Source organism: Scylla paramamosain, chromosome 2, assembly GCF_035594125.1.
Source record: "Scylla paramamosain isolate STU-SP2022 chromosome 2, ASM3559412v1, whole genome shotgun sequence".
Taxonomy (NCBI): domain Eukaryota; kingdom Metazoa; phylum Arthropoda; class Malacostraca; order Decapoda; family Portunidae; genus Scylla; species Scylla paramamosain.
In genome coordinates, this window is record NC_087152.1 from 17,620,001 (window position 1) to 17,644,092 (window position 24,092).

The 24,092-nt window shown below is 42.5% G+C and overlaps 1 protein-coding gene across 1 annotated transcript in view; it reads right to left on the minus strand.

The window, feature by feature from the left end:
• LOC135111141 (mucin-5AC-like) overlaps window positions 1-23,804 on the minus strand; it is an 83,175-nt gene extending 59,371 nt beyond the window's left edge. The window contains exon 1 of the mRNA XM_064024147.1: window positions 23,284-23,804. The gene's annotated coding sequence lies outside the window, so the exon portion shown is untranslated. The remainder of the gene's footprint in view (window positions 1-23,283) is intronic.
• Window positions 23,805-24,092: the final 288 nt, after the last annotated feature.

A 24,092-nucleotide genomic window follows, 5' to 3' on the forward strand; every position in this document is an offset into this window, starting at 1 on the left:
GTGAATTTGACTAATGATCTCTGTGGACTCTTCTTTATTCCCAAAGAATACAAACCAAAACCAAAAACAAACTCAGGAAGAGAGAGAGAGAGAGAGAGAGAGAGAGAGAGAGAGAGAGAGAGAGAGAGAGAATACGGACCTTGATGTTACACTGCCAGACTTATTCCTCTGCCTATTTACGAGTATCTTAAATTTCAATTATGATCTATAACCTGAGGGGAGAATTCATCATGCGGTACATTTGCATAGTATTTTTGTTTCTGTTTTATTTTGTTAATCGCATCACGAGTAGAAATATTTCCTCTGCATACTTTATTCAAGACTTTAATTTCACTTCAACTGCTCGGATCAAATTCACAGTTATTATTATTGCTATTTGAATCAACGCGTTATCTAGACCCAGTTACTCTTCAATATATTAATTTACTTGTATTTAAGAATTCAGCTCAGTTTAGTATTTTGTTCCGATGAAAATTACAGATTATACTAGAATCTACTTCATCCTTTGTGGTTTTTGTCCCAGCATTATCTTATCAAAAGCACTACACTCTTTATTAATTCTATTACGAACTGTTTTCCTCCCAGCATATTTAACAATGATTTTTCTCTATTACAATAAATTTAGACTAAATTCACATCATGCATTAGATTCTAGGTTATCCTTTGCTTTTTCTTTTTATCAGACCGAGCATTATCTTATCAATGCACCACATCCTCAGTCACTCCCCACAGCATTAGCTCATGATTTAATTTCTATCATAATAAATTCAGACGAAATTATCAGCTTTTACTTGATTCTAGTTCTTCCTTTGCTGTTTGTTTTTTGTTTTTTTCTTTATGTTCCATCGTTATCATATCAAAAGTATCATACCCTTAATTAATTCTATAACCAACTGCTTTCCTCCTCCGAGAATATTAATTCATGGTTCCATATCTATCACAATAAATTTAGATGAAATTCATAATTTGCAATATTATTTAAATCATTATTCTATCCATTTTCTTAGCGTTATCTCGTAAACTATACCTCAGACGTAATTATTCCTCTTATCAATTTTTCAACCCTTATATTTAAATGCAAACCATTCACAACTATGACCACGGTTCACTGCATCTGGATATTTCCTTCTTGCAATCTTCAGTTGTGTTATAATTACCACGCATCGGACAGTCACTCAAGGCGACGGAAGGCTGCGGTGAGGAGAGGCGTGAGGGTGGCCGGGGCGCATCATAAGGGGCACCACCAGCGCCTGCAGGAGTGGACGTGAGGACGGGCCTAACTGTACCCTGGGTCGTGTGTCCCGCGTGCTAGTTTTAAAAGGAGGTTCACGTCAGGTTCACATCAGGTTCGCGTCTCCACGCCACGCACCGCCCCGGCCAGGCCTCCTCTACGCTGACCTCATTCCACGAGCACTTCACTGACCACTTGACCGTCCTGGTGTTTTTTTGCTGCCTTCTTGATTTTACAGCTGCGCGGCGGCTTCCATTGCAATGCCACCGTCTGTGTCCCCTTAAACCTTTACTTTTTACTCAAGTGAGAGAATTGTTTTTTTCTCTTAGGTAAATGTCACTTCGGTCTAAGGGTGATTTATGTGATTTTGTATCATGTATGTAATTGATTCGATAACTTGGAATTTATCAAAACAGGAAATGTTTGTCTCTTACGCGCGGATAAATTCACACACACACACACACACACACACACACACACACACACACACACACACACACACACACGCATACATGCACACTAATGCTCCTTTTACATTTGCAAACATTTGTTATTCATTTCAACAACACGTCAACACATCTAATATCAACAAAAAGAAAATTCAACACCGTCAAAGGATAATTATTTAGATTTCAAACATTTTCTTTAGTTCGATGTGATGTAAGGTAAACAACTAAACGGCTCAAGAAGATGATAGTGACAACAGACAGACGGACAAGTAAACCCAGGCAGTAACAGAAAAATAGAAAACTCAATAAACATAATAAATAAATATGAAAAAAAAAAAATACACAAGCATAACAGTGACAGGCGTAGACAAATAAACGTACACAAATGAACTGGAAAATATACATCCATAAAGTGACAGAGAGAATGAAGGAAAATATATCGAAAGAAATTATATATTCAAGATAATGACAAGTAAACAACACGCACAAATAGAGAGAGAAAAAAAAAAAAAGACAAAGAGAGATAAACAGATAGGCTGGGAAATAAATAAAAAAAAAATACATAGAACAAGACAGACAAAGATAAAAATTACGATCAACACACAGTACTCACCACCACTACCAGCATCAGCACCAGCACCACCAGCACCACCAGCACGAGCTCAAAAGGGACCAGCCAGCCACACACAGTAGTCACTCACCTGGAATGTAAAGAAAAGAACAACGGTCTCATGCCTGAACCACAGTAATGCACACAAAAAAGACTTTTTACTTATATACTTTTCCCCCCTCTCCTTTAATACGTGGCTTGCCGGTAGACTCTCTGAGATGCCGCCGTGAGACACCACAATGTCCTCCACGCTTATAGATCACTTACACGAGAATAGAGTGTCATAGAGAAATATCGTTGGTGTGTGTGTGTGTGTGTGTGTGTGTGTGTGTGTGTGTGTGTGTGTGTGTGTGTGTGTGTGTGTGTGTGTGTGTGTGTGTGTGTGTGTGTGTGTGTGTGTGTGTGTATCTGTCAGTCTGTTTCTCTGTCTACCTGTCTCTCCGCATAGCTGTCTGTCTTTCTTTCGTATCTTTTTTTTAACTGGTTACCATGTACTCTTTGAAGCCTTATCCGTACTTGTATTTAAAGAGTATGTGCGAAAACATTTCTGGATTAAGGAAATGTTTTAGTCGCTCGAAGGTGTAATGACGTAGCTTGCACAAAACGGAAACTCGGTGGCAGTTTCCATGAAAAAAAAAAAAACACACACACACACGTGCACGAGGAAAAACAGTCCAACCCGACTGGAATCTTTTGATTTACAAGTCTTTTTTTTTATGGCAGCAATTAATTAAGCTCTATTTTGCGGTTTTGTTTTTTTTAAACCTTTGAATGATTCCTTTACACTTGCAATTATTAAACGAATACAACAGATAGTCATAAATCCAGTTAAGAAACTAAATTCAATGCAGTTTTTCTTCATGCTGTCACGACTGACCCACACCACACAGCACGACCACACACAAACACACACACACACACACACACACACACACACACACACACACACACACACACACACACACACGTCGTTGTCTGAAGGTCAGCAGAACCGGAGCTCATTAATGAGGTTGTGGAGGAAGGAAGTCTGGTGTCCAAATTCCGGTGGCAGCCGCAGCGGGACACAGCCACTTTCCCTCCGCCGCGAGGCCCAGCGGTGCCCCGTTGCGCTGCTTGGGCCTCCAGTGAACAAAAAATACCTTGCCACTTAGTAAAGAGTCATAAGTTTTGTATTCAAGTTTAACAGCATGCCTAATTTATACTTTCAGCGGGCTCTTTTCCTTTTTTTTTTTTATTCCTGATAATTTTGTCACAATTATCCGGAGCTCCTTTTACATAAAAATAAACGCCCGTTTTATCTCAAGTGTGTTAAAAATAATTTGGTCATTAAATCCTACCAAAAATAATTGCATACTTAATTTTTATCCTGTAATCTAACCCACCATTGCCCTGACCGAATTGAGATATGGCCTGACCTATTCTAACGTTATTTAATCCTGAACTATAACCTATCACCTAAATCAACTTGAACATACCTGACATGATATAAACAAGTCTAAAAAAGAAAAAAAGAAGCATTTCCTCCATAAATCCAGAAACCTTTCTAATAACTTTAAGTGACACGTTCTCCACTAAATTTATGAGTGTTTTGACTTTCTTTCTATTTGCGACAGGAAACGTTACCCAGATGTCAAAGAAACCTGTGGAACTCTCTGCCTGCTGCTGGCTCTCTACCTTCTTATGGCTTGAACTAAGGGAGGAGAATCAAGACACCTCTGGAACTAAGTACATCTTGTTTAGAATTTTCTTTCTCTCAAGTTTTTTCTTTTTTTTCTTTTTTGAAGAGTGACTATTTAAACGAGTAATCCTTGTTCCATTTCCTTTACATGTGCAATAAAGAAACTATAAACCCATTTTTCGAGAGCAATAGTTAAATTAAAGGAATAATTTCTTGTCCTTCACAGATCTCCAAGACATATACAATAAAAAATAAATAAATATTAATAATAACAGTAATACTGCTTTATCGAGACCCAGGGCGAGGAATAAGCCCTTGGACTGACGGGTTCCCTTTTCCCTCAGGTTTTTGAGGAGCAACAATCAAACGAGTATTTTCTAGTACTCTGTAGATCTATTCAAATCTAAAATAAAAATCATATTAACACCGCATTACTGAGACCCAGAGCGAGGATGGACCCCCCTGGACTGGCGGCTGTCAAGAGATGAATTGCAGTATTTTACTTGCATCGCGTGGACTGACACACTTGATGGTCGATGCTTTCCTGTTTTCCTGGTGTAATTTATGGCCTCCCGCTCATCCCCGTTGCTTCGGTTAAGAGCAGCGGTAACGCACCACTTTATAGGGACTGAAGACGTACTGTGTAACTGGCTTTTCTCGTTTCATTAAAGATCCATACTCTAAAACGTTTCTCTGTCTTAATTCGGCCACTTTGAAGCGGTTACAAGGCAGCGCGAGTTATTGGTGTTTTCAAAGGAGCTAGTTCTGGTGATGATTTGACATGCATCCTGTATCATCAAAAGAGGAAATGAGTACAAGAACCCAACTATTATCATCTCTATGGCCTTTGAAAATAGACCATATGAGAGAACAAAGCGTTTAAGAATACAAGTCGAAGGAAAAATGTACAATATCACTGTAATATCCAAATGTTCCAGTGACAGACATAACCGTTGCTTCACTAGTGGAAAGCAGAGCCCCATAACACGAGGTGGCGGTATCTTCTGACGGACCGCCAGCACTTCGCCAGAGTTTATTGGAGCTTGGGAGGCATCTCGGGAAACTTGAACACATTATGGAAACCACAGTAATAGAAAGAAGGAAAGACGGAAGGTGAGAATGAATGAAAGAATGAATAAGTGAATGGGGGATGGAAGGAAGAAGAGGAAGGAAAGAAGAAAACAGAAGGAAAGAAAAGAAAAGAAGCAAAGACGAAGATAATAGGAAGGAAATCAAATACTGAGAAAATTGAGAAAATTGAGAAAAAAATAAAGGAAGAAAGAAAACGAAAGAAAAATAAGAAAAAAGAAGATGTCATTGAACACTTTAACAGAAAACACGAGGAAAGGAATAAGGAAAACACAAAAAAATGAAAGAAAAGGAGGAAAGAAAGGAGAGAAAAGGAGATATAGAGCAATATACTCGTCAAAACTGAGCACTGAGCCCTTCAAAACTTTTCCTTCGTCATTTATCTGTCCGAGGCAGCATCAGGAAAAGTGAATGATGGAGTTACGAGTCCTACGCTTTTATATGATACTTCACATCTGAATATTCGATGATAAACCCTTTTAATATTTTTTTTTTCACATACGCGAGAATTATGTATTGCAATTGGCTGAATAAATAAAGCAAGTCAGGAATGTATGTACAGTATTGACCCCAGCACACACACACACACACACACACACACAAGCAAGGTTCAATGAGCCATGAGGGTGTGCTGCAAGAAGTGAATCAGCACGGAACAGCACACCTGCTTAAGCCAAACCCTACACGCTTGAGTGCTGTGTTGCTCTCTTCCTGTTACTTACTGCCGTTTGCAAGGGTTATGCAACAGAACGACTCTGCGCGGTTGTTTGTGTATACTTGGGAGAGAGAGAGAGAGAGAGAGAGAGAGAGAGAGAGAGAGAGAGAGAGAGAGAGAGAGAGAGAGAGAGAGAGAGAGAGAGAGAAGGGCGTGGCTGAAAGAATATCTGTTTACACAACACAGCATGCATAATAGACGCCCGTATAAGTTGCATTAAGTTGCACTGGTGCGTGTTGTGCATGGTAAGTTCTGTGTGCCTTGTGGATGCTTGGGTTTGTGTTGGTTTTGGTAGAGATAATAAATTTCTTATTCTTAAACGCATTGCTCTCTAGTTAGGATTATTTTCAAAGGCCACAGAAACGTTTATTTTTGGCTCCTTGTGTATCTTTTCTCTTTGATGGCACCTGATCCTTGTTAATTTATCTCTGTAATCACGAAAATACTTTTAAAAACTCCACTAACTCCTACTGCGAGTTATTAGAAGCAGCTGAGATCAGATGTCGAACCTAAGAGGGGAAGAAAAATCCCTGTAGCGTAGATTTCTATCACTGGGAGTACCACGAAGGGTGTTCTTGACGTGCCAGGCTTGTTTTTCGCTCTCAGGTACACCTCATTGTTCCTAAAGCATTTGGAGTTAAAGAGAGGAGGGTCAAGAAATATTTGGAACTAAATTGGTTTCCATTCTTGGATTATCTTTTTTTTATTTCTATTTATGGGGAGGAAACGAATTAGCAGACTTTTTTTTTTTTTTTTGCCGCCCCTGCTCGGTCTCCACAGCGCAAAGAAAACACTGCTACATACAGATCCGGTCTACGCAAGCATTGCATAATTGTTATAATGTATTTTTCCAGAGACAATGGCGGCGATGCAACGCGACCGGACACAATGGTACGATGGCCAGTGTGTGACTACCACCACCACCGCCACCGCCTCCGCCAGGAGCAGCCCGGGTCCCAGCTGAGCACATCTGCGCTGCCGGAAGTACGATAAATGCAGCCATTATGCGTATCTCACTCACTCACGAGACATTTTTACTTCACTAATCGACTTATCATTATGAGGAACACGAGACTACAGTAAATCTGAGCGTTAAGGTGAATGGTAATCGGCAGGAACGACGCGGTGCTTCAGAAAAGTAAGTGAATGAATGAATGAATGCCTGACTAACCCACATCAGCATTGAGCGTATTACCGCCGCGCTCATGGGATCAGATCATGTCTGGCGTTCACTCTCCTTCAACAAGAGCTGTGTAGCGGAGAGGCGGCGGAGACTAGTGGAACCCCGGGTAGCATGCGAGCCGCGTGTGTTCCTTTCACGTCAGGGGAAAGTTTTAGCAGCCTCGGTGACCAAATTACTGAGGCGTGGCCCACAATCTGGCGCTGTCGCTCAGGGCTACGGTCCGCGCCGGCATGACACTCAGCCTTATTGTGCAGGTGTTGCTCTGCCAACCCTCTCACCCTCACCTGTCTGGGGCCCGGGCTCTGAAATGTGTCTGAAGGGTGTCTTATTTTCGCTGCTTTCGACAGGGTCTAGTGAAAGTTATTAGGGTTTCAAGGGACATTCCATATGATTCTAGTGATAGTTTAACTAGGATTCTACATCACCACTGATAAAACTCATATGAGATCCTGACTGATTATCTCTAGAGCCTTTGAAAATAAACTTTATGGGAATCTGAAGCGTTCAAGGATACGAGGCTTTGACTTTTCTTTTCTCTGAACACTTCACGTTAAGAATGAAGGTGTCAACACTTTGGGTGCCCTCTAGTGTCTTTATGTTCTTTATTACGTGGATCACAAGTTTGGAGCTGAATGGCATCATCCCGTTCACGCCTCGCCGGTCTATTCATCCTGACACACTCGCTCTCAACGCCAACATTCTTTAGAAACTCAAGACCTGATGTGTCACTTTTACAACTCTCAACTGGTACTCCATCTCCCCTCCTCTTCTCTCCCTAGACTCGCCCTACACTCTTCATCTCAACCCTGTTCCAAATATTTTTTTCCTCTCGGTCTCACCTCTTCAGCTTCAAGCGCATGGCGTGTTTGAATACAAGTACATTCTTTGTCCACACGTTTCATATTCCCTTTTCCTTTCGAAAGACTACACCTTTATTATGTGTAGAGTTTCAGGATAATAGAATACCTGAGGCTCTTGCACTGCTATAATGCCGGGGAGTCTGAGGCATGGGGGAAATGTTTGTGTTCTTGAGATTATCAGGTGTGAACGTCTCCCGTTGTCTCTGGCACGCTACGAGGCTGAGCTACGACATTACTGCTACTGCTGTAAGTCAAGGCGTAAGGTAAGTTTACCTATCTGTGGGGACGCTCCTCCTCTTCCTCTTCGGTTCCTGCGTCTCATTAGCCGCGTCAGGTTACCTCTGGCAAAAGAAAGTCGATAAAAAGAGAACAACCCATTTACTTTTTTTTGCGGATGAGCTGCAGCGAACCAGACGCATCTAACCTTATGTAACAGCGCTACTTCAGGTGTGACAATACGAGTGTTACCTGTTACTTCCACTGCTACATAAGCTGCGTGACGTGCAAGTTTCTATAAGAAAAACTAACTTTTCTAGATGTCAAATTTATAAGAAACGATAGTTTTTGTTTTTGTACAGGCGACTGAACAAAAAAAAAAAAAAAAGAATAAAAACACTTAATTGCCGATTTGCTAAAAGCTAACTAAATGAGACTTCCAGTTTAGTCCAGATGTCTTGATACTCCTCTTTTAAAATAATTCAAGTCGTCGGAAGGAGAAGAAGAAACAGAAAATTCCAGAGTTTACGAATTTTTATCCTTCATCCCGTACTTTCTCACCACCAAGTCCCACACACCTCCCCTATACATACAAACACAAACAGGCACATGAATATTTTACCACCATACCAATCATAGCATTCCTGCACTGACAGCTTCAATGATCTATCCTTGAGAACACGCCTACGAGATGATGTCATATTCGCACCCAACTAACAGGACACACGCGGCTCCAATATAACAGTACATTGAGGGACAGGGACACATATTTGATGCAGGGAAGATAAGGAGATCGTGGCCACCTATCCGGGATCATTCAAGGGGACCAGCTATGAGAGTCTGATACCTTCATGATTGATTTTGTAAACAGAACGTAACTTATATTACCAATAATATTTTGTTCGGAGGAATATATGTGTTGGGTGCCCATGAAGGTCTCTCTCTCTCTCTCTCTCTCTCTCTCTCTCTCTCTCTCTCTCTCTCTCTCTCTCTCTCTCTCTCTCTCTCTCTCTCTCTCTCTCTCTCTCTCTCTCTCTCTCCCTCTCTCTGACACACCCATCTCACCTATCCACCTAAGTACATACACACGCACATACATACAACCACACACATTCTATAACCCAGCACAAGCAGCCCAGAGTTCAGAGGGTCAGTGAAGTACCTCCTGCGGCCACAACAGTCCGTCCTTGCCCATGAACACTAGCCTGGGGGGCAGGAAAGAGACACTGCGACCTCTAATACTCAGGCGGCCGCTGGAAATCCCGAAAATCATAAGTGGCGAACGGTGTCATATGAAATGTACTGGAAAAATGAGCGAATTCCGACGTATTTTCCAAGGAAATTCAGGCAAAACCTTCTTCTTTATCTTTCCTTGGTCCAGACTCACTAAGCTTGGCCAAGGAAGAGAGTAAAAGCTTTCTTCTTTAACCTCCTTAAATCAGAATTCAGTAACGTTGGCCAAGGAAGATGAAATAAGACGTCTCTATCTTTCTCGGTCCCAGACTCAGTGAGGTCGCCCGAGGAAGATAACAGCAAGCCTTCTTCTTGATCTTCCTTAGATCTGAATTGAGTGAGGTTGATCGAAGTAAAAGTGTCTTTCTCTACTTTCCAGATCAATAGGGTTGGTCAAGGAAGAGAGAGTAAGTTTTCTATTCTATCTACTATGAACCAACACAAACTTCATATATCATTATATAACGCTGCCTAAAATTCAAAATACAAAAAAAAAAAAAAAAAAAAAAAAAAGAAAATGACACAACAAAAAGAACAAACAGTCACAAACACGTTGGCCATTACAAGGCTGTTAATGATAAGCTACACTACATAATGCAGAGGCTGCCACATGTAGGTCTGATGATTTCTTGTTGTTTTTCTTTATTTTCTTACATTCTGATCTGCGGTAAGAGCGTAAAGCTACACTTCTATGAATACTTGTGTCCTTCCTTCCACAATCAGCTAGTCATCCATCCTGCAAGTAATTTTCACACATACTTGAAAGCGTAACATAGAACCACAAGTTTTTTCTGTCCCTGACACCCCGTAATGAGACTCGACACTCTTGCACTGCAGCAGCGTTATGTATTCGTCGTCTTAGTGAGGTGTTCGTCAAGGCGATGAGTTGCGTCAGGCATGAAACGTGCGACCGGATATACTGCGAGTACACCCAAGAATAAAAGCTGTCTGTTACAAGACTATATTAAACGTTTCACTGCTAGACATTTTTCTTCTATGATTATCTGTAAATCTATAGATCCTCAGTGTTGTACTTGTCTCTTAAATATTTCTCTAGCCTTGAAGAAACAAAATTAACTTAGTTGATTTCATTTCTTTCTCTCTCTGCCCTGGCAAAAAAATTTTTCACACTGTTCTGGATGTTAATGGGTGATCATACCAGTGTAAGGTTAAGGTTTTCTGTTAATTTCATTATTTATTTATTCACTGCGATTATCATTATTTCTTTTGTCGTGTCAGGAAGACTGGCCAAGGGAAAGAATATTGAGAGAGAGAGAGAGAGAGAGAGAGAGAGAGAGAGAGAGAGAGAGAGAGAGAGAGAGAGAGAGAGAGAGAGAGAGAGAGAGAGAGAGAGAGAGAGAGAGAGAGAGAGAGAGAGAGAGAGAAAGCCTCTCAACTTATCTCTCTTAAAAGTTAATGAAAGTAAATAAAAAAAAAAAAAGACATAAAGTTGGCCAATATATTTTTGAGTCTCTTTCGCTATACTGCTGTTAAAGTTATGAGTGTTTTTGGTGGTCATTATTATGAAAAGGCAAGTTCAAATTGTTCTGAGAAAAATTTATTGCCTTAGCCCTCTTTCTCTCTCTCCTCTCTCTCTCTCTCTCTCTCTCTCTCTCTCCTCTCTCTCTCTCTCTCTCTCTCTCTCTCTCTCTCTCTCCTCTCTCTCTCTCTCTCTCTCTCTCCTCTTTCTCTCTCTCACACACACACACACACACACACACACACACACACACACACACACACACACACACACACACACACACACACACACACACACACACAGTCACCACCATTATCGCACCGTAAACTCGTACCTTCAGCACTTGCTCCCTGCCACGGCGATAGTTGAAAGAAAACCTTTGTCGCGCCTTACTCAAGGTAGAAGATATTATTCCGAGTTCACCCGCCTCTCACGCGTCGCATGCACCCACACCCACCCACACCCACACACACACACACACACACACACACACATACACACACACACACACACTTCCCATCCACCACAACTGTAATGAGAAGCAAGAGATGATAGTTTGTTGTAAGATCCCTCGGGTCTCATAACGTTTTCTCAAGTACGTGCCGCATAAGAGCACAAGAAAATAAGAGAAGCTCCAAGAGGTTATTAGGTCTACACGTGGCAGTCCTTGTATGAAACACGGCCGCCTATATCACGTATCATCCATCGGAGCCCATAACTTTTTTTTTTTATTCGGGTACGCACCACATAAGAACATAAAAGCATAAGTAAACAAGGGAAGCTGTAGGAAGCCATCATGCCTTAACGTGGTAGTCACTTTATAAACACGCCTACCTACATATTTCCACCTATCATCCCCATCCATAAAATTTGTCTAATCTTCTTTTACGGCTCCCTATTGACTTAGCATAACCGTGATGACATTCTTAGCTATTACAGTAGAGTGCTATTCATCTACTAGCATGAAGGGTCACTTGTCTTTAATGTGTGGAAAGGAACTCGTATGAGACAAAAGAACACAAAGGAAAAAAAAATGACTAGCAGTATAGACACTCTTTGGCAGTTTATTACGGAGACAATTTCATTCCTGTCAGTAGATATTCTTACCACCACCATCACTACAAGCCACGTTCATTTTCTCCCTTCTTTAATCTTTTGTGAAATTGGTTACAGCTCTTAAAAATGCCGAGCACTTCATCTCAGGGACGGAAAAATTTCTCGGTCACTTTCCCGTCGCCAAAAAATGCTACTGCTGCTGGTGGGGAGGGTCAACAGAAGCACCGTCATCATTACTTGGCCACTTGACGCAGTTATAAATATATCGTGACTCTCTTTCCCTCGTTTGATTTATACACGGTTTTTTTTTTTTTAGTTTTTATCTGGGTGAATGATCAATTATTTACAAGGTTCCTTTTGCGCTGTTCTAAATGTAGCATAGTCTTTGTCTTATCTGAGTTATGTGGGTGAGTATCTTTTTTTTATCTATTTTCTTTCTCTTGTCCGATTTATGTACGTCTTTTTTTTTAATGCGAGTGAATGACCAGCTATGTACAGGCTACTTGGCGTGGTTCTGAATGTATAATGGCTGCCATTCTACGGTCTCTGTTATGTGCCTACGTCTCTTTAACTATTTTCTTCTTGTTTGATTTATTTACCTCTTATTTATATCTCTGTGAATGACCAACTAGAAGCTACTTTGTGCAGTTCTGAACATACCATGCTTGTTCTTCTCTTGTCTGTGTTACATAGTTGCATATTTGTATCTTACTTTCTCTTTGTCTGATATACGTAAGTCCTTTTTTCCACATAACTAACCAAATATAAGCTATTTTACGCAGTTCTGAATATGTCTTAGGTATCATTCTCTTGTCTGTGTCACGTACATTTTTCATCTATCTAACCAACCATGAGTAGTAAGCCACTTAAGCAACACCGAGGCGTAAGTGCCATCCTTCCATTGTTCCCTGCCGCGCCGCCCACTCTCACTACGAGTCTCTCACCGAAAGCGTCATTATCCTGACATTTCCCAGATGTAACCCACACCCCCACAGCGCCTTTTCCCATGCTGAAAGTTTACTACGGCGATTATCTTTTTTGTAACCTTCGCAAGAAATGGTGTCATCACTTCGTATTCAATCGCGCGGTGCTCCATCATCGCCGCCACTTTCACACACGTCACGGCTCACGCATCCGTCCCCCACTGCGTTCAAAAGGAGGCTGTCTGCAGCGGGTTGCGGCTTTGTATTGGCTGGTGATCGCGAGCTCTCGTGCAAATGGGGCGAGGCGAGGCAAGTCATGAATGAATAGCCTTTGGAATTCCATTTATATGTAGGTGCAAAATTTGTTGGTTTTCTAGCCTCAAAGACCTCGTTCTCAGCTTGTTCGTGTGCTGAGGAGATTGAGGTGATGGTGGTGGAAGAGGAGGAGGAGGAGGAGGAGGAGGAGGAGGAGGAAGAGGAGGAAGAAAGTAAGAAGGAAAGAAAGAAGGAAAAATAAAGAGAAAGAGAAAGAGAAGAAGGAGGAGGAGAAGAAGGAGAAGGAGGAGGAGGCTACCTTCAAAGAAAAAATCGGAGAGAATCATTAAAAAAAAAAAAATCCGGACCATCTATGGAAGTGTCTGAACGGTAGCTTGGGTCAGAGAGTCAAGTTTCGCGGCCTACCACACACATCCACACACATCCCAGCATCTATTTTTCTCCTCCATTTTCCGTATTAACTCTTAGAAATGCAGTTTAGGTTATCTTCACGAGGGCACTGGCGGTCACTTCCAGTCTGGCTTGGCGAGGGGCTGCTTGATTTAATGCAGTGGTGTCTCATGAAAGTCCACAGCGTCACCTGGTCGCCACTTGACACTGTAAGAAGGATGTCTGGGAATGTGCGACTGATACACTTAAATGGACGCGAGAAACTTAAGCCACTGGAGGAATTAAGACGCATTATCCTTATTTTCAAACGCTCAGAGATCTCATTAGGACAAATTTTGAAGCCCACAGAGATGATCAATCGGGACGAGAGTATGATTCCCCCCCCCACTGAAGATGTAAAATATTTGTAAAACTAACATTAGAATCACGAAGAACACCACTGCAAGCCACAATAACATCCACTAAAGGCAGGTAAATTTTGTTGAGAAAGGTCAGCGAAACAGTTGAGAATGCGGTTTCAGTCCCAGGACTTCATGTTGTTGTGGCGACGCCTACCAGTTTCCAGTTCCTAGTTTCCGCGTTCACTTCTCTCATGTGCTGGCCGCTTGTCCCTTGTGGCGAGGAGTCAAGTCCGCGGTGCTCGTGTACTGTTATCACTCCTGCTCTTTCCACTCATTTTAAACTAATATAAGCCTGAAATACGTGAGATTCCATGGAGCTTTCTGAGGGATGGTGCTGGCGGTGGTGGTGGTGGTGGTGGTGGTGGAGGTGGTGGTGGCTGCAGTGAGAAAGTATCACTAATGGATATGAATTGCAAATCTATCGCAGGCTATTAAGGAGTCAGGCAGGTGTTGTGTCTAGACGGAGCTAGGGATGGTTGAGGGAGGGCTTGGGTTGGGGATGGGGTGTGGGGATAGGAAAGAGAGAGAGGATGGTGGGGGCGGGCTTAAATGGAAGATAAGTGAATAGGATGTGCAAAGCGAAAGGTTGTTAATGGTGGTGGTGCTGGTGGTGATGAGAGTGACTTATAGGATCTAAAGTGTCTGTATCATCATCATCACTATCACCATCATCATCATCATCTCCATCACCACTTCCCTCAGCATCTACGGTTTCACTGCGGGTTAATGGCCTCTCCCAACTTGCCCCCCCCTCCTCACCCATACCTTCTCCACTATCAAGTTAAACAAAATTCAACCTTGGAACAATAATCCCTGCGACACACACAGGTTTTCACACCAGCCATTGCATTGTGTGGCATGAATTCCGTGCCGGAGATCCCAAGACGGTCTTCCTATCACAAGGAGAGAGCTGCGTGACTAGGAGAGACTCAGTAATCAGGCTGTTAGTGGTGAGTCAATAGGGAGTTTTAAGAGAAGAACAGTTGAATTTATGGTTTGGAATGATAGGTGGAAGTACTAGGAAGGTATGTATCATTCATGCGTCGACCTGGCGTCTTTTTGTAGCTCCTTATGTTGTTATCTGATAGAAATTTTCATGTGGTATAGGAGATATGATAAAAATGATATAAGCAAAATATACATGGTCAGTAATTAGCATTGGACAATAATGGGTTCAAGCTTAATAACGTAAAATTTTAAAAAGAGACAAAGGAATTGGTTATCAAATAAAGTAGTAGATGAGTGGAATATTATCAGTTATCAGGCTGTTAGTGCTGAGTGAATGGTGAGCTTTAAAAGAAGATTATACGAATGTATGGAAAGGAATGATAGATGGATGATAGGTAAGAATGTTTTATCCAGGGCCTGATATTTACTGCAGCTCCTCTTTATGTTCTTATCTTCTTAAGCAAGCTTCTCATTGTCAGTCACAATTCAGCTCCTACTTTCTGTTTTTTTTAATACTTCTTCAACAATGAAAGAGTTATATTCGGTGTTTGTAGTGCAGTGTATTCAATGGCGGCGCGTGAGGGTGTGTGCATTCTGGGCATCCGTGTTTCTATTCAAAATATTGGGACAGATATCCGAATTGGTGGATTAATCGGATGAATGTTCATTGACATTGGTAAAAATTGCTTTCCATTCGAGGACTTACGTTAATTTAGACGAAGAGAGAGAGAGAGAGAGAGAGAGAGAGAGAGAGAGAGAGAGAGAGAGAGAGAGAGAGAGAGAGAGAGAGAGAGAGAGAGAGAGAGAGATAAGCACTTACTTATAACCTATTCAGTTTTTCTTATTTAATAATACCTAATTTATGAATACTCACAAAAAAAATCATTATCATTCATATTCGTTCACAATATTCACACCAAACTCTTGATACGCTCCAGGCCAACAGTCATAAATACTCATGACATGTGCTCTGAAAAGCTTTGGATTCTCAGAACTACTTGCAAAGGCCACATAAATAAATAGCTGGGTTCTCCTAGATGTTTCCTTTCCCAATGATGATGTAAAATTCCAATTGAACACTCACAAGAATTATTTTCAAAGACCACGGACATAATTAGTCAGGTTTTTATAGATTTTTTCCCTAGTGATGATGCACAAACCTTCCGAAATCCATCAAAATCATCAAAACACCCTTCAGCATTAACAAGTCCCACTCACCCATATCTAACATGCTCAAGTAAGACGCCGAAACCTTTAAAAATGCGGTCTCTGCTGATTCCCAGAGAGAGATCACCACAAACATGCATTTGGGTCTGGTATGGGACTATCGGTCATCACTGTCCCGCCCATCGCTTTAATGAGGCAGCAGCAACACAGTAATGGCATGTCGTCACCCGCTTCTGTACATATAAGGCTCTATGGTCACCCCCATTCCGCGCCACTCTCCCTTGCTACTACCAGCTCTTTCCTGCCAGTCCGGTTCTCTACTGGTGAAACTCAGCCCAGTTCTCTCTCTCTCTCTCTCTCTCTCTCTCTCTCTCTCTCTCTCTCTCTCTCTCTCTCTCTCTCTCTCTCTCTCTCTCTCTCTCTCTTTGTCCCATTATAGGCTACTGTGTCTGCTCTCAATTAGCATCGTAGAGAGAGAGAGAGAGAGAGAGAGAGAGAGAGAGAGAGAGAGAGAGAGAGAGAGAGAGAGAGAGAGAGAGAGAGAGAGAGAGAGAGAGAGAGAGAGAGACTATGCCTACCACACTATTAGACCACGGTGATGAATGAATGTATGAGGATTTTCAGTTTTCACTCCTATCATGGCATCGAGTGAACCTCCTGCTATGAACTGCTCGCCTTGCCGCGCTCTGCTGCTGTTGTCTTGGCTTGAAATGATGGAAGAAAACGTGTGACTCCTCTTGTACCCTTTCACATATCCCAGCAGCAGCGCGTTAGATTATTGCAGGGAGAACTCAAGCATTAGTGGATGACTGCAAAAAGGAAAGGAAGATTCAGAATACTATATTAACCAGTCCATTCATAGCCTGTGACTTCAGTGCGTGTCTACGGGAGGGAATGACGCTTGGTGACATGCCAGGCACGTCCACACCTATTGTTATGTATTCTTCCTGACGCCAGTGGAACGTAGGAAACACACACACACACACACACACACACACAAAGGTCGCAAACTAACTTCATCACACAGGCGTCACGCGAATCAATTCCCGTTATTCACACTCTCCAAGATTCAAAATAGAAAGTGAGCGAGTTGGTCCGCGGGTCCTGGGAAAGTGAATGAGGCGGCGGGCTGGAGGGGTGGCGGGTGGCTGGTTGCGAGTGGGAGGGAGGGAGGGAGGGAGGAAGAGCATGGGAGGGAGAGCTGACTGGCTGGCTGACTAGTTGGCTGGCTGGTTGGGCGGGGTGTGAATGCTGACTAACTTTCCATGTGCGCATCTCGATTTTGTTTTCATGTTTACATTCCTAATTGAAGTGAGATATAGGTTGCGCGGTGACAGTTACACGCCACGCGGTCACTATCAACTCATCCCTTCTGACTTCATGAATACTGAAGGAGTCGCTACGAGCTCGTATTCTTAAACCCTTTGTTCTCTCATCAAGACTATTGTCAAAGGGCACAGGAATGATTAGTCGTGTTATGATTGTTTTTTTTTTTTTTATCAATGATGCGAAATTTTTGTTAAACTACCATTGCTATAACAAAAAGATCCATGAAAGCCTCAGACAACTTCCACTAGAATATGTTAAAGGTAAGAGATAGTTTAGGAATACGGTCTTTTGATCTCAAAAGATTTCTAAACCCTTGAACTTGACGTCAAAGTAAGGAAATGCACAGAACTACAGGAAAGCACGTGTGAGCGGAGAGCCGCGAGCGTGACGTCAGTGGCAACTAACAATATGAAATCTCGATAGGAAACGCAGCGGGTGTCGGCAAGGAAAGGAGCACCAGTGAAACTACAGCATAAGCGGGTTCGCAGTTCCGTGCTGTAGTGGCGTCCTACTAACCAGTCGGCGCGGTAGCTGAAAGGAGAAATTACTCACTTGTCTGGAGAGATCCTTACTTGAGACGCGCTGGTACTACGAGATCCGCTGGGAACGTGGAGGTCTAACTAGTGCGCTTACACGAACCTACACCAAGCACACCCTGGTTTCATGTTACTGTACTAGACGATGGACGAAATATATCCTAAGAAACATCAATATACAACTAGACTTCCTGTGTTTTGTCAGACTCGTTGGAAACTTGGAGCTCTAACTAGTGACCCTATTAAAACAAACACATTTTGTTTTGTATGTGTGTGTGTGTGTGTGTGTGTGTATGTGTGTGTGTGTGTGTGTGTGTGTGTGTGTGTGTGTGTGTGTGTGTGTGTGTGTGTGTGTGTGTGTGTGTGTGTGTGTGTGTGTGTGTGTCCGGAGACAAGGCTGCAACATGACACAGTACAAGTAAAATACTTCGCAATATGTAGATAAATAAACATATGAGTGAATTAATGAACAAATAAATAAACAAATAGACATTCGGTTTCCTCCAATACTCAAAAGTCACCATCCAGTCTCTCCACCTGCTCCGTACATCAATAATCAGCCATCGACTTCCCGTCACGTGGATCATTTTAACAACCTTCCCCGGGCGACATCTGAAGACGTGGGCAGCAAAAAATGGACTCCTCCAGCGAGTCAGACGAGGTAGCACGCGGGAGCATCGCGGACTGGACGGGAAGTGGTTCACCTCCCAAAATGTCCCGTCACGTCCATTGCGTCCCAAAACACGACCCGTCATTCGCTGTCACTCCCCGTCACTCTCATGTTACTCCTGCCTGCCTAATACAGCGCAGGTTTTGGTGACTTAAAGCTTTATTCCAGGCCCCGAGTGGAGTGCAAGTTTAAGTGTCTTAAAGCTTACTTCATGAGCGACTTTTGGCGTGCACCCGAGAAGAGGAAATAAAGTGTAATTCAGGCCTTAGGTGTGTGTGTGTGTGTGTGTGTGTATGTGTGTGTGTGTGTGTGTGTGTGTGTGTGTGTGTGTGTGCCCATCCGATATAAAACCCTAAGTGGCATTCTTACATGTAATTCTGTTTACTTTTATATTTACATCAACGGCTCATCCTGTACAAATCAGACTGAAATGTAGCAGCTAGAAGAAAATCCTAAATTGTTGCTCCTGTGACCTGGATTGCAGCACAAGTAGAGTAGTAACCTTGAGGCAGGACCCTTCAAGGTCACACACCAGCATAGGAAGTTGCGGCTGACCAACATTCTCCTTCATTAAAACTCCCAATACACTACATGGAACAATTCGTCATAAAATATAATAATCGACCAGTGCGGTTACGATAATACTACATTACAAACCTGATTCTCTCATTACACAGATGAACACAAAGGAAAGAAGTGTACATATACAAGCACGGGAGATTTTTACACATTCCGTCTGTGTGGGTCAGCGAGGAGCGCGCTAGTGTGTGAGTAGTCTGTGGCTGGTACGTCGAGGGGCGCGGGAGGGAGCACGGCGCCAGTGGAACTCAGGGAGGGAGCGTGGCAGACGTGAGGCGGTAAGTATCGCGATCATGGCCGTAATCATACTTATGGAATGCCGAGCAGGTGCCTCTACGGCCAGGAGAAACTTTCCTGGGTGCTCGCCGAGGGTTACTGCCTGGTATTCCGTCTGTATTACCCCCAGGGGTGATGAGCACAGCGGCCTTCGACTAGGGATTGCCAGCAGGGTGCCGAAGACGAATTACTGCCTCGTGTTTTATAAGCATTACCGCAGGGGTGATGAACCAAGTGGCCTTCAACAGAGTTTGCGACTAGAGGTGAAGACGAGTTACTGGGTCGTCATCAAAGGTTACTGGGTGGTATTGTGTCAGTATTATCGCAGCAGTGATGGATCAAGCGGCATTCAACGTAGAGACTCAAAGATGAGTTACTGAATCCTCACCAATGCTTAGTGGGTGGTATTTTGGTAGTATTACCGCAGCGGTGATGAGAGGAGCAGCCCTCAGTGGGGAGACTTGGAGTAAGGAGGTGAAGACGAGTTAAAGAGTCGCCATCAAAGGTTACCGAGTGTTATTCTAGACGGGACAACACGAGTGGCTTTCAGTGCAGTGGTGAAGACGAGCACGAAGATTTCACACGTATTTAATTCCACATTAGATGCACACGATTAAAATCCCCTAAGTTGATAATTGAACAATTAATCGCTTAAATTGTTTGAAAGAAGCGCAGAATAACTTTATTTCAATGTACTTCATTGTACTACAAAAGCTTTCCCACGTTCAAAATTTCCCTTACAATGTATACATGATTGAAATTTATATGTTATTATATGAACAAATCCATATATTTTAACACTCAAGTTTCTTTTCAATATGCACTTGAGAAAACAGTATAAAGCGGATCTCCAACATCTTTTCTCATATCGATACGTTTATTTCCATAAATTACACTACAGCTTCATGAATTTTCACAACAGCATTTCTTTTCTTCATTTATCTAAGACGCCAGCAAAGCGTCACTTTCCCGCAACACCCGATTTCTCCACACGGTTCATGGGACATTCCAGTGATAGCTTATCGGCGGCACACTTCTCAATCTTAGACCAACACAGGTACCGTCACCTTGCTGGATTCCAGTGAGGTTGTGTTTGTCTTTTCTTTCTTTTTACGTGTACAGGAGGAAGTCAAGGGTTATATAAACTATAAATAGGAGAAAAAAAAACACTTGTTTCTCGCTTCCTAAAATGTTGCTTAGAAAAGAGACATCCTTAGTTTGCTTCAATAAATCTACTTGTGAGAAAAAGAAAGAGGCTTGAAAGAAATGCATGGGTACAAAACACTCTCCTTGCGGTAACCATCAGGATTATAACTAAATTGAACTTCTGAATCAGAATACCAGTGTAAAGTTAACTTGTATTCATATTTCTTTATCGCATTTAAGTTACACCTGACTGACGGGAATGATACAGGGGAGAAAAAGAGGAAGGCCAAGGAATAAACATATGGACGATTTAGTGAAGAATGACGGAATGACAGCAGTACAGTTTACACGAGCTACGCAAGACAAAGAAGCGTGGAGGGCCATGGCTGCTAACGTCTTGGAGGATATGGCACAGCGGTATTGTAAAGTTAAGCTACACCACAACCTTTGCGATACGCCAGACGATTCCTAATGCCTGACCAACTTGCGCCAACATCATGATCTTCCTTTGTGTCTGCCTGGCGATAGACGCGAATAGAAAGTATGTTTGTGTCCTCTCGTGCCTCCCAGCCACACCACCACCGCCTCCCTCCCGCCCACCGGCGCCGCTCGTGGGCCGGGGAGAGAAAACATCACTGACAAGTTACTCTCATCATTATTATTCCGGCCCCGGTGATGCGTGTGTGTGTGTGTGTGTGTGTGTTCTGAGATGTAGTATAGAAATGTGTCTGTGATTTTGTGGTCAATAAACTTCAACATATCTATCTATCTGTCTATCTGTCCGTCTATCTATCTATCTTTCTATCTATTTATCTATTTATCTCTTTATCTATCTATCTATCTATCTATTTGTCTATCTTTGTGTTTCCTTTGGTGTAATATGCAGTGTCCTGTCTCCTAATGTATTTATCCTATGTATGCTCTTTCAGTGTGTGTGTGTGTGTGTGTGTGTGTGTGTGTGTGTATGTGTGAAAAAGAGGCAGTAGGTGCTGGTGAGGGAGGAGGATGTGGAGGAAGGGGCGAGATGTGTAATGGATGGAAAGGTCTCCATCACATTCCTTCAGGTGTGGGTTGAGCCTCCTCTGCAATGGCAAGATGGACAAGGGGACGAGAGGACGAAGGGACGAGGAGGCGGTGTGGGATCTCTTTGAAGGGCGGCAAGGTCAGATCTGCTTATGTTCATTTCTCTCAAAACTCATATAATTCCATCGTCCATCATTATTTTCATTATATTTTAAAATGCGTCGCTTTCTTAATTACTCAAGTAAGTCCAAATTAATTCTCCCTTCTCCAAAACTCAAGCACGTAGGTTAAGACATAGGTCAAGACGTAGGTTAAGAGGGGACCTGATAGAAATCTTTAAGTGGTATAAGGGTTATAACACGGGAGACGTAAGCAAAATTCTTAGGATCAATAACCAGGATAGAACAAGAAATAAAGAGTTCAAGCTCGGAAAAAAAAAAAATTTAAAAGAGACAGGAAGGAATTGGTTCTCAAATAGATTGGTAGATGAGTGAAGGGGCTCAGTAATCAATTTGCAAGTGCTGAGTCATTAGGGGGTTTTAAGAGAAGATTAGACAGATTTATGGATGGGAATGGTAGGTGGAAATGGGTAGGTATATTTCATACAGGGACTGCCACGTGTAGGTCTGATGGCTTCTTGCAGCTTCCCTTATTTCTTATGTTCTTATGTAAAATGAAAGAATCTAGAAGTATAATTCTACGGTCTATCTTCATCACTATTCATTGCACTTTACACTACTTTCTTAATTTTCATCATTCCAGTCAACCAAGTTAGTTCCTTCAAATGTGCTATATCTGAAGTTTCCCACTATTTCTCAAAGCTGCATCAATATAACACGAAAATGAAGCAGGAAGCAGGAAAAGTACAAATAATGAGAGTCAGTCACTAAACACGCCAATACTCACTTAACCCAGTCAATAAAGCACTTTGATAAACTGTGACCGACTGGAAGAGCCATGAAAATTATATCACATTACCATATACGGTGTACACTTCACGGAAGCACTTTTGATTTATCTATAAGGAAATACATGACACTCCTGCTTCAGCCTGAGTTTCCCAACTACTCATTTCCATTTATTTGATTCTAAACATTATAAAATCTATATGTAGTCACCCTTTCACTGTTAGTCTGTCCCTCCCATAATCATCTACAACTTTTGAAAAACTTGTTTTTGTGTTACAGTCTCTTAAATACGTATTTCTATAGCTTAGCAGAGGTAAAATTAACCTCATGTTGTCTTTCTTCATTGTGTTCAAGCATACAGTTCATTACATTGATCTGAATGTCAACAAAATACGACCATAGCAGTAAAAAGGATGAGTTAATTTGCGGGCGACGTAAAAGTATTCAATCAGGAGAGGAAGTCAAGAGAATCATAGTAACAAGAGGCGCGTGCAGCGTGCGTGGCTCCTCACTGTCCACACGTGACCCACTTGAGCACATGGACCACGTGACGCAGCTTCTGGTCCTCAGAGAACAACTTCAATGCGTCGCGCTGCCTCAAGTACTGATCCATTTCAGCTTGCACTTCATCTGTCCTCTGTCTTATAGTTTACTGTTTAAAATCAACATGTGAAAACGAAATGATCTAACGGTGTCAGACAGTGCCACGTGTTGTGTTAAGCTGCTGCATTCAAAACTGTTTCGTTACACTACTCTGTGCCATTTCTCCACTTTGATCATCTCCTTGTTGTGCGACGTTTTCATCCATAAGAACAAAGAATTTAATGCAATTCACGAGTCTGCTGGATAAGAACGAAAACAAGTGTTCCTGAAGGAGAGTGAGAGTAAGCAAACATTATATCATAGCATACCTTTATTTAGGATGATCTCAAACTCAAGGCAGAAGACCCTCTGACATCCTAGGGTGGCGTCCCTCGGGTAGCGAGGCGAGGTGGGTGCGGAGTTTACTCCAGGACTCCTCTGTGGCTGGTCTCAGTGACAGGTGGTCAAAGTAAGTCCAACAGTCTTCCTGATGGACACTCGTCTCTTGGTAACAGCTAAATATCCTCTCGGAAACACTCTGGTATATTTCCGACAAGTTCACGTAACAGGCATCGTTTCAAGTAGTAAGTTGTAAGTCAAGTGGTTGGTTTGGTCAGTAACACTCATGCGAGGTCGTCAATAACACACGCTCAGCGATGAAAGCAAGCAACTATAGGTAACTAGAACATAATATTGGTAGGGAGAGTCGACCGAAAGCTACGAGAGAGAGTAAGTGTGTCAGTAGTAGGTCCAAGTGAGTCAGCCGAACTCGAGGGAGCAAGAGAAACTCAGTGCGTCCCGCAGCGCGGCCCAGCACTGACTGCAGCCGCGACGCCACGCAACCGGCCACCTCGCTCTCGCTGACACTTTCCGAAAGTCGGTCCAAAACCACACCAGACAGTTTCCCGTCCAGACATCCACTTATGATGCTGGCGTTTTAAGGGATGAAAAGCTTGCTCCTTGACCCTTCACTGCCAAGGAAGCACGAAGCCCTCGGTGCTCCAGTGCCGGGCAGGATGCTGAGGAGTTACTCGGCTAGAAAACTCGGAACGTCCCGCTTTTTGCCACGTCCAGGAGAAACACACGTAGTTTCAAGGGCGACTTTCTACACACATGCGCATGATGATGCCGACTATTT